The following is a 7,291-nucleotide window of genomic DNA, read 5'->3' on the forward strand; positions in this document are numbered from 1 at the left end:
CGCCTCTGCCGGGGTTCAATTTCTAACCTTAGAAAAGAGTGGCCGCAGTTTCGCGCCCACCCCCGCCCAGTCCTGCATGCATCTTTTCTTTCTAAAAATTTTATCCCCGTAACTCTTTGGGGGATCGGCAGGGTGAAGCGGCCCTGGCGCAGGAGAGCCGCCGGTGCGGAGGGAGCACGGCGCGGGAGCGGCGGTGCCCCGATGCCTCGACGGCACCCGGGCCCGGCTCGGCCGCAGGGCGCCCCGGCAGTCCGCTATCGGCCGGCGGGGGCCCGGGGCTGGGAAGGCGAGGCCGGCATACTGCCCCTGCTCCCGGCCCTCGGGGTGCCCGGCCATGGGCTCCCCCTCGGCTCGGCCCCTGCACGGTTCCCCCCGCAGAGCCGCCCGCCCCGCCGGCGGAGGGGGGAGCGCCGGAGAGAGATAATTTCGGTGCGCTAATCAATTACTGCTTGTGCAGTCAAGTACCATATATTTAACAGACTAATCGTTACCGCCCTTAAGTCTTTATTTGATCAGCAGATACTCGGAGCGGACTTTAAACGCAACTTTGCTTGTTTGAATTGCGTTGCGTGTGTGTGCTTTTTAAATCCGATCTAATGACACCGCGAAACGGCCGTAAGCTCCCGCCTGACGCCAGCGAACCCCGCGCGGACACCGGGGCCAGCCCGGACGGGGCGGCCGGCCCGGGGCAGCGGTCGCGATACGCTGGAGCGGACCGGGCAGAGGGTTTTGTTTGTTTGATTTTTTGGGGGGTGTGTGTCGTCCGTGTCCGTCCCGTCCGTCCCGTCCCCCCATTTTCACTATTATTTACCTTTTTAAATTATTCTGTATTATACTCTGTTACTTGCCCATGCGGGCGCTGCCGCCGCCGCGCCTTCCCGCCCCTACGCGTTCTCCCGCGCTCCCGCGTCAACGGTGACAGCTTGCGGCACCCGGGTCCCCTCGTACGGGGGAACGTGTCAAAGGTGACGCTCGAAGGCTCCGAAGCCAACAGCTGCCGGGAGGGATTAACTTTTCCAGACTTTCCCCTGTCGAGCTTCTTGGAAACTTGCTTGGTGACAAAACCCCGTACATCTGTCGGGGGCAGGCAGAGAAAGGAGGGCTGCTCCGTCCGGGGCAGGCGGGGGAGGGCCCGGCCCTCAGGGGGAGCCACGGCAGGACGAGTGCCGGCCCGGGAGGGTCCTGGCCCCCCCTTCCCCGCAGCCCTCGCTCCCTGTCCCTGGCTTTGCCCGAAGGGAGCCCGGGCGGCGGCGGCGGGGTGGTCGGGCTGACTCCCAACCTGCCGGACAGCCCCGGTTGCCCGCCCAGAGGCGCGGGGCTCCCCCGCTTTCCCTCTGGCCTCCCCTCTGGCCTGGCCGGGCCGGGGACTCGGAGCTGGGAGCAGGGCACCGGGAGAGCCCCGCGGGCGGCGGGCGCTGCCCCGGCCGGGCCGCCGCGATCCCTTCCGGCAGCCGCGCTCTCCCGCACCCCCCGGAGCAAACCGCAGCGCTTGTTAATGAAGGAACTTAGGGAAGATTGCAAAACAGCGTAAATAATTTAGCATTGTATTTCAGGAAAAAAAAATAGCTTTCTTAAATCATCCCGTCAATATAACTTGCAGACTTACAGTATGGCCCTGGTAAGCCTAAATTTTTAAAGCAGCAATATTCAAAGAGACAGAGATGTCTGTATTAATTATTTATCTGCTGGTGCCTTCCTTCGTTTCTAACTTATTATTAATTAGGCGCCTCTAGTCTTTCGCAGAGAGCTCCACAGAGCCAGTTGCAGCTTTAAATATGAATTAAAAGCAAATCCAAGCTACTGTAATGCGAAAATTATTCCGTGTCTTCTATGGCAGAGATGAATAGCTGCGCAGATCAATACTGTGAAGCTATGCTCCGAACGACAGGGTTATTGATAGCTTATATTAATGATGTTAATGATGGAAAAAGGAAAACAAGAACCCGACCGACTTATAAACTTTTCATCTACTGAAGCCCCGCAATCAGGCGGACAGGAGCAGGAATTAGGAGGGCTGGAGAGAATACGGACATTATTTATGAAACCGGATAAATGACTTCGGAGAGTTGGATGCGTTTGAACTCCACGCCGCCCCCTCCTCGGAGGCAGGCTAGGAGCGGATTCTCGGCCCCGGGGGGGGGATTGTGACCCATCCGCCACCCACGCGTAACCCGCGCGGTGACGGCCTCAGCAGTCTGCAGCCCTCTGCTTCAGGTCCTGCGAGAACGCCCCGGGAAACCCGTCGGAAAACATCGCGTGGAGTACGGAGGACCCACTCCTCGGGGACCCCGCCGCCAGCCCCGCCCGGACCCCAGAACATCCCCCACCTCCCCACTCCCCCGCGACACGGGCAGCCGCGCTGCTCCGCCGGGGCAGAGTGAAGGGTAACAGGAGGCAGGGAGGGACCGCGGCCCCTACCCGCTCTCCTCCTTCCCGGGGAGCGCACAGGGCCTGGAGCCGCCGCCCACGACATGCCCCGGACACGCGGGGCCGGGACGAGCCTTCCCACCCGCGGAGCCTGAGTAGGTGGGGTACCGCCTGCCCCGGCTCCCCCGCCGGCAGCGGGCCGGCCCCGGAGGGGCGCGGGGGGCGCCTGCCGCTCCGCTGCCCCTCGCCCCCACGGATACGCCTCGGAACCCCCGGAAATAAACCCACTCGTCGTGCCCCGCGCCAGCCGCTGCGGCGGGGACAGCGAGTGCGTGTATCCACACAGGCGCACGTACGCGGGCGGTAGCAGGGCGGAGATCGATAGCACTTTAGCGAACACTATTAATCTGGTTTATTATTTAGGGAAAGGTGCCGGCGGCACACCCCACCGGCGCCCCGCGAAGGGCTCCTGCCCGCGCCGGCGGCACGTGGCCCTGAGCTTGCAATTAGGGCAGGGACAAGTTTTAATCCGTCAGGGCTGCCGTTAGCGCCCCAAGTTTCTGAGCTGAGGTCTTTATTAGTTACGTGTATGAGCCAATATAGTGGCTCACCTATTTTTTTTTCCCTCTCCTTTTTCCCTCCTCTTCCCCGGGCACCAGAGCGAGGGCTCCCCGAGGTGCTCGCGCTGTGATTAATTCGCATTAGACATTTTTCCCTGCAATGCTCTCCTCTGCCTGTCTTAACTAACGCATTTGATAAAACTCTTTGTCTGGATGCCGTCTCAGATAGGCACGGTCAAGCTCATAGATAAAATTGTTTCGTGCTCTAAAAAGCCGCTGTCTTCAAGCAGTATTTTTTGAAAATATTTTTGTAATTCCTGTTTTTAAAAACAGTTTCCGCCAGGAGAAAGTCGCACTTGTTTCAAAAAAACAATTCACAGCAGATAGTGTAGATATCACTTAATTCCTACAGAAATCAATGTGAAAATTAGATTTATTGGCTACTTACATTGTTAAAAATGACAAAGTGCTGCCTTTTATTTTCATAAAAACACAGAAGACCGAAAATCATTTAATAAAGAATCCACCTAGTTTAATTTCACTGTAGGTCTCTGGCACCGAAACCAATTCTTCGAGTCTCTCCCTCATAAACTTGCCTTCCATTCTAGTATTAAGGAAAAAAACCAATATTCTCCAAAAGAGTCAAAATAGTAACATTTGTTTGATGGCTGGAAAACGTTTCCCGCCGTTAGCTGAAAGGGATCGGGTAAATGAAACAGGATCCGCTGTTTCAAATAGTTTGGAATCCCCTATAAAACCCAAAGCTTCAAAGACTTGCTTATTTCTCTTTGTCATTTTTTTTAAGCAAAATGCCCTTTTAAAGCTTTTATTTTCTTTATTTAACATATTGAAAGAAAGGGTAGAAGAGGCGAAGGGGAGCGAGAGGGTAGCCTGGCTCTCCGGGGCGGCGGGCAGCAGGCGTGCAGTGACCGAGACGGGGCCGCTTCGTCTCCCGCTACTTGTTGGGTTTCGCTGCCAGGCAAAGGAAGGGAAGGGATGGAGCAGGGGCAGGGGCAGGGGCGGTGGCGCAACCCCCCCGCACGCCGCACCCCGCGGCCCCATGCGCCCCATCGGGCCCGCCGCAAGCCGGGGGTGCGGTGCCTCCCCCTCCCCGAGTTCCCCGCCGCTTTTGGGCAGGGGAAGCGCGGAAGGAGGCGCTCCCGGGCCCCGGCGGGTAGCGGCCCGGGGCGGGAGCCGGGCCGGGGGCCGCGGCCGGGCAGGGGCCGGGGCAGCGCCGCGCCACGCCACGCCGCCGCGCTGCACCGTGCCTCCCCGCTCCTAACGCCGCCGGGATTTAGGATTCGCGCCCCGGCCGGGGAAAGCGTCGATAAAATTCTCCGTATCAAATGAGTAATCATTTGTTGTGGTTACGTGTTGGGTAATGAAAGATGTTAGCTGGATCAATAAAAATGAAAACACTTTTACTTACATCTTGAATTACTGTTTTAAGGGGTGAGCTGGGGCGATGCAACAAACCAGAGAAAGATCTACAACCATCAAATGTCTACAAATAAAATAAAAATGAACGCGTGTCACCCCGGGCTCACCCCCGGCCCCGCCCGAGAGCTGTCCCTGCCCCCGCACACACCTGCGGGGTCCCGGCCGGGGCTCGGGGCCGGCTCCGTTCGGCGGAGTCATTCCGCCACTTCGGGTTGTCACTGTTCTGAAAGGAAAATTCTGCTACCTTCGGGGGTGTCTAAAGGTCAAATAACAGGTCGTAGCCCGAGGCAAATGGGAATTTTAGAGAGACGAGGAGCCAGCCGGCTCCGCAGCGCCCTAAAAGCTTTCCTTTATCTGTGGCTAAATAATCAAACATCTACATTTCCCCACCGCTTATTCCTGCGGACAGCAGCACGGCAGGCACACGCTCAGGCACCCGTGCGACCGGTCTCCTCAGCGCACGAACCTGCGGGGCCGCCGGCCCGCAATCGACCCCCCCCAATCCGCGGCGGCCGTAGTACCGCCGCTCGGCCCAGCTAAAATCAGAGCGGAGCCCTTGTTAGCGGAAAGCGATCGGGACCGGTTTCGGGGACGTTCACCGTGACTTTAGCAGAGAACAGCTCCAAACATGGAGGCTGGCAGAGCTCCGGGACCGCTCTCGCCGCGGGCGCGCCGGCGGGCTGGGGAGGGCGGCGAACGAGCCGGCTCCGCGCGGCTCCGCGCGGGGGAAGCGACCACGGCTTCGCGGGCGCGGAGGAGCCAGCCGAGGCTGGCCTCCCCCGCCTGCGCGCACCCCGCTCCGCGGGCGCGGGAAAGGCTATGGGCGCCCCACGGGGCCCTCCACGGCACCCACGGCGCCCCCCGCTCTGTGCCCGCTGTGCGCCCCGCCCCGCCCTCCGCCCGCTCCGTGCCCCGCTGGGCACGCTTACCCCGCCGTCTGCCGCACGCCGCCGGGACGGGCATCCGATGCGGGATCTCGCCTCCTAGATTTGCCCCCTAGGACGAGAAAAATAATAATAAAAAAAAAAATCTATCTGCATAATTTCAAATGAGAACGAGACGAGGAAAAAGAAGAAAAAAATGCCACCACAGTGGCTGCCACGCCAGTCCCGTTAAAAAACAAAGCACCAAACCCTCACAAGGTGTAGGAGAGATCTTTTATTGGACCAACTTAAATGCAAGAATTTACAGCCAGATTTACACGTTCTTCATCAGCCCAACATACACCAGAGGCAGAGGCACAGGCAGCAATTTGTGTATTCCCTGGGTCTGCAGGAGCTGAGGTGGTTTTGGTGGACGAAGGGGGCGGGAGAGAGGACAGACCCTCTTTCCCCCCCAAAGAGCCTCAGTTTGTGGTTTAGGTAAAAATAAAAATAGGAAAAAAGAAAAAAAAGCACAACCAAAAATCTCTCCAGAGCCCCATTTTGTTCCATCTTTAAGTCCAGTCCAGGATCAATTCTCTCCCTTACATCCCCAGTCATAAACAAACAGCTTCCAGCTAAGTCTTTTAAAGGTTAAAAGGAACAAAAATAGAAATAATAATAATCAAGGGTTTTTTTCTTCTCCTTCTGCTTGTTGGACAGCACATTTTGGTCAGTCTAGCCTTGCATTTAGGGATGCTACTTGCATTTGAATAGCTGCCTGGCTGGTTATAGATCGGGAGGCTATGAGAGGAATCAGTATGCAAATTGTTTCAGTTACAATCGAAGGGTTCGATCTGGAGAAGGTGCCTGAGCGGAAGTCGCTGTCAGCCAGTGGTGCATTAGGCTGCCATTGCCTCTGCCGTCTGGGCCTGCTCTCCCTTTCCCTCGCCCTTTTTTATGCTTGTGTACAGGGTTCTCCGGCAGTAATTAAAACATACACACAAATCAGGGGCTGCTGCATATCGTGTTAGTGCCTTTTGCAGGCTGTGGGCACGGGGAAAGGGGGAGTGGAGAGAATATATCGCCATGCTGCTGGGGTTATTATTATGCAGCAAGGGTGAGGTGATCAGTGAAATAAAACATTTATAAACGGTTTCGTGCTTACAGTAGGAGAGGTGGGCCGGGGGGGCTGCCTGGGCGCTGATCACACAGGGCAGGCTGCAAATCGATAACCCTTTCCTTGTGATCCCAGTAATTGTGGGAATCACGGCTGTCTGTTAAAGGGACAGCAGGCTGCAGCAGGGGGCATGGGGGATGTGCTCAGCAGCCAGCCTGCACAGCCCCTGCCCCTCAAGGGCCCACCCCAGCCTCCCCAGGTTTGTCTGGAAGGAAGCCAGCAGGGCTGTGGGCAGGAGGCAGGGAGAGGACCTGGCCCCACCAAGAGCCATTTCCATAGTCCCCTTTGTGGCCACAGTAAGGCCCCTACAGTCACTTGTGGCATTCCCCACCAAGGACAGGGCATATCCAGCACCCCAGCACAAGCTGTTGGCATCGGCGTGGTCGTGGTGGGGAAGAGCAGCCCCTGGGGGCACAGGCAGGGAAAGAGACTGGGCACAGCGCTGCCTCTGCTGCCCAGACTCCCAGTGACTGCCCGATGTTCCCCCAGAGGCGCAGCAGCTCAGCCCAGCTGAGCCTTCCACAGCTCTGGCACTGCAAGGAGCAGCAGGAGGCCTCGGCTGCTCCATACCAGTCAGGACTCTATGAATTTGGTGGTGCCTTGTTGCATGGCAGAGGGGTGGGAAGGACCTGGTGAGGCGCTGGGGTTGGGCTGGTGAGGGCTGCCCCTGACAGCGAGCACCCTGCACCCATCCCTGCCCGCTGCCCTGTTTTCCATGTGTACGGCTGTGGGGTGGTGGTGCTGGGCAGCCTCAGGGGCGGCCAGTGCGGGGCTGCATGGACCAGAGTGCAGGGGCACGGGGCCCTGCTCCTGCCCTCTCCCTCCCGCTGACCATCTGTCATTCAATTAGGGCTGGGAGGCAGCTGAGGGGCTGGGGGGGGAGC

Source organism: Phalacrocorax carbo, chromosome 7 (assembly GCF_963921805.1).
Source record: "Phalacrocorax carbo chromosome 7, bPhaCar2.1, whole genome shotgun sequence".
NCBI lineage: Eukaryota > Metazoa > Chordata > Aves > Suliformes > Phalacrocoracidae > Phalacrocorax > Phalacrocorax carbo.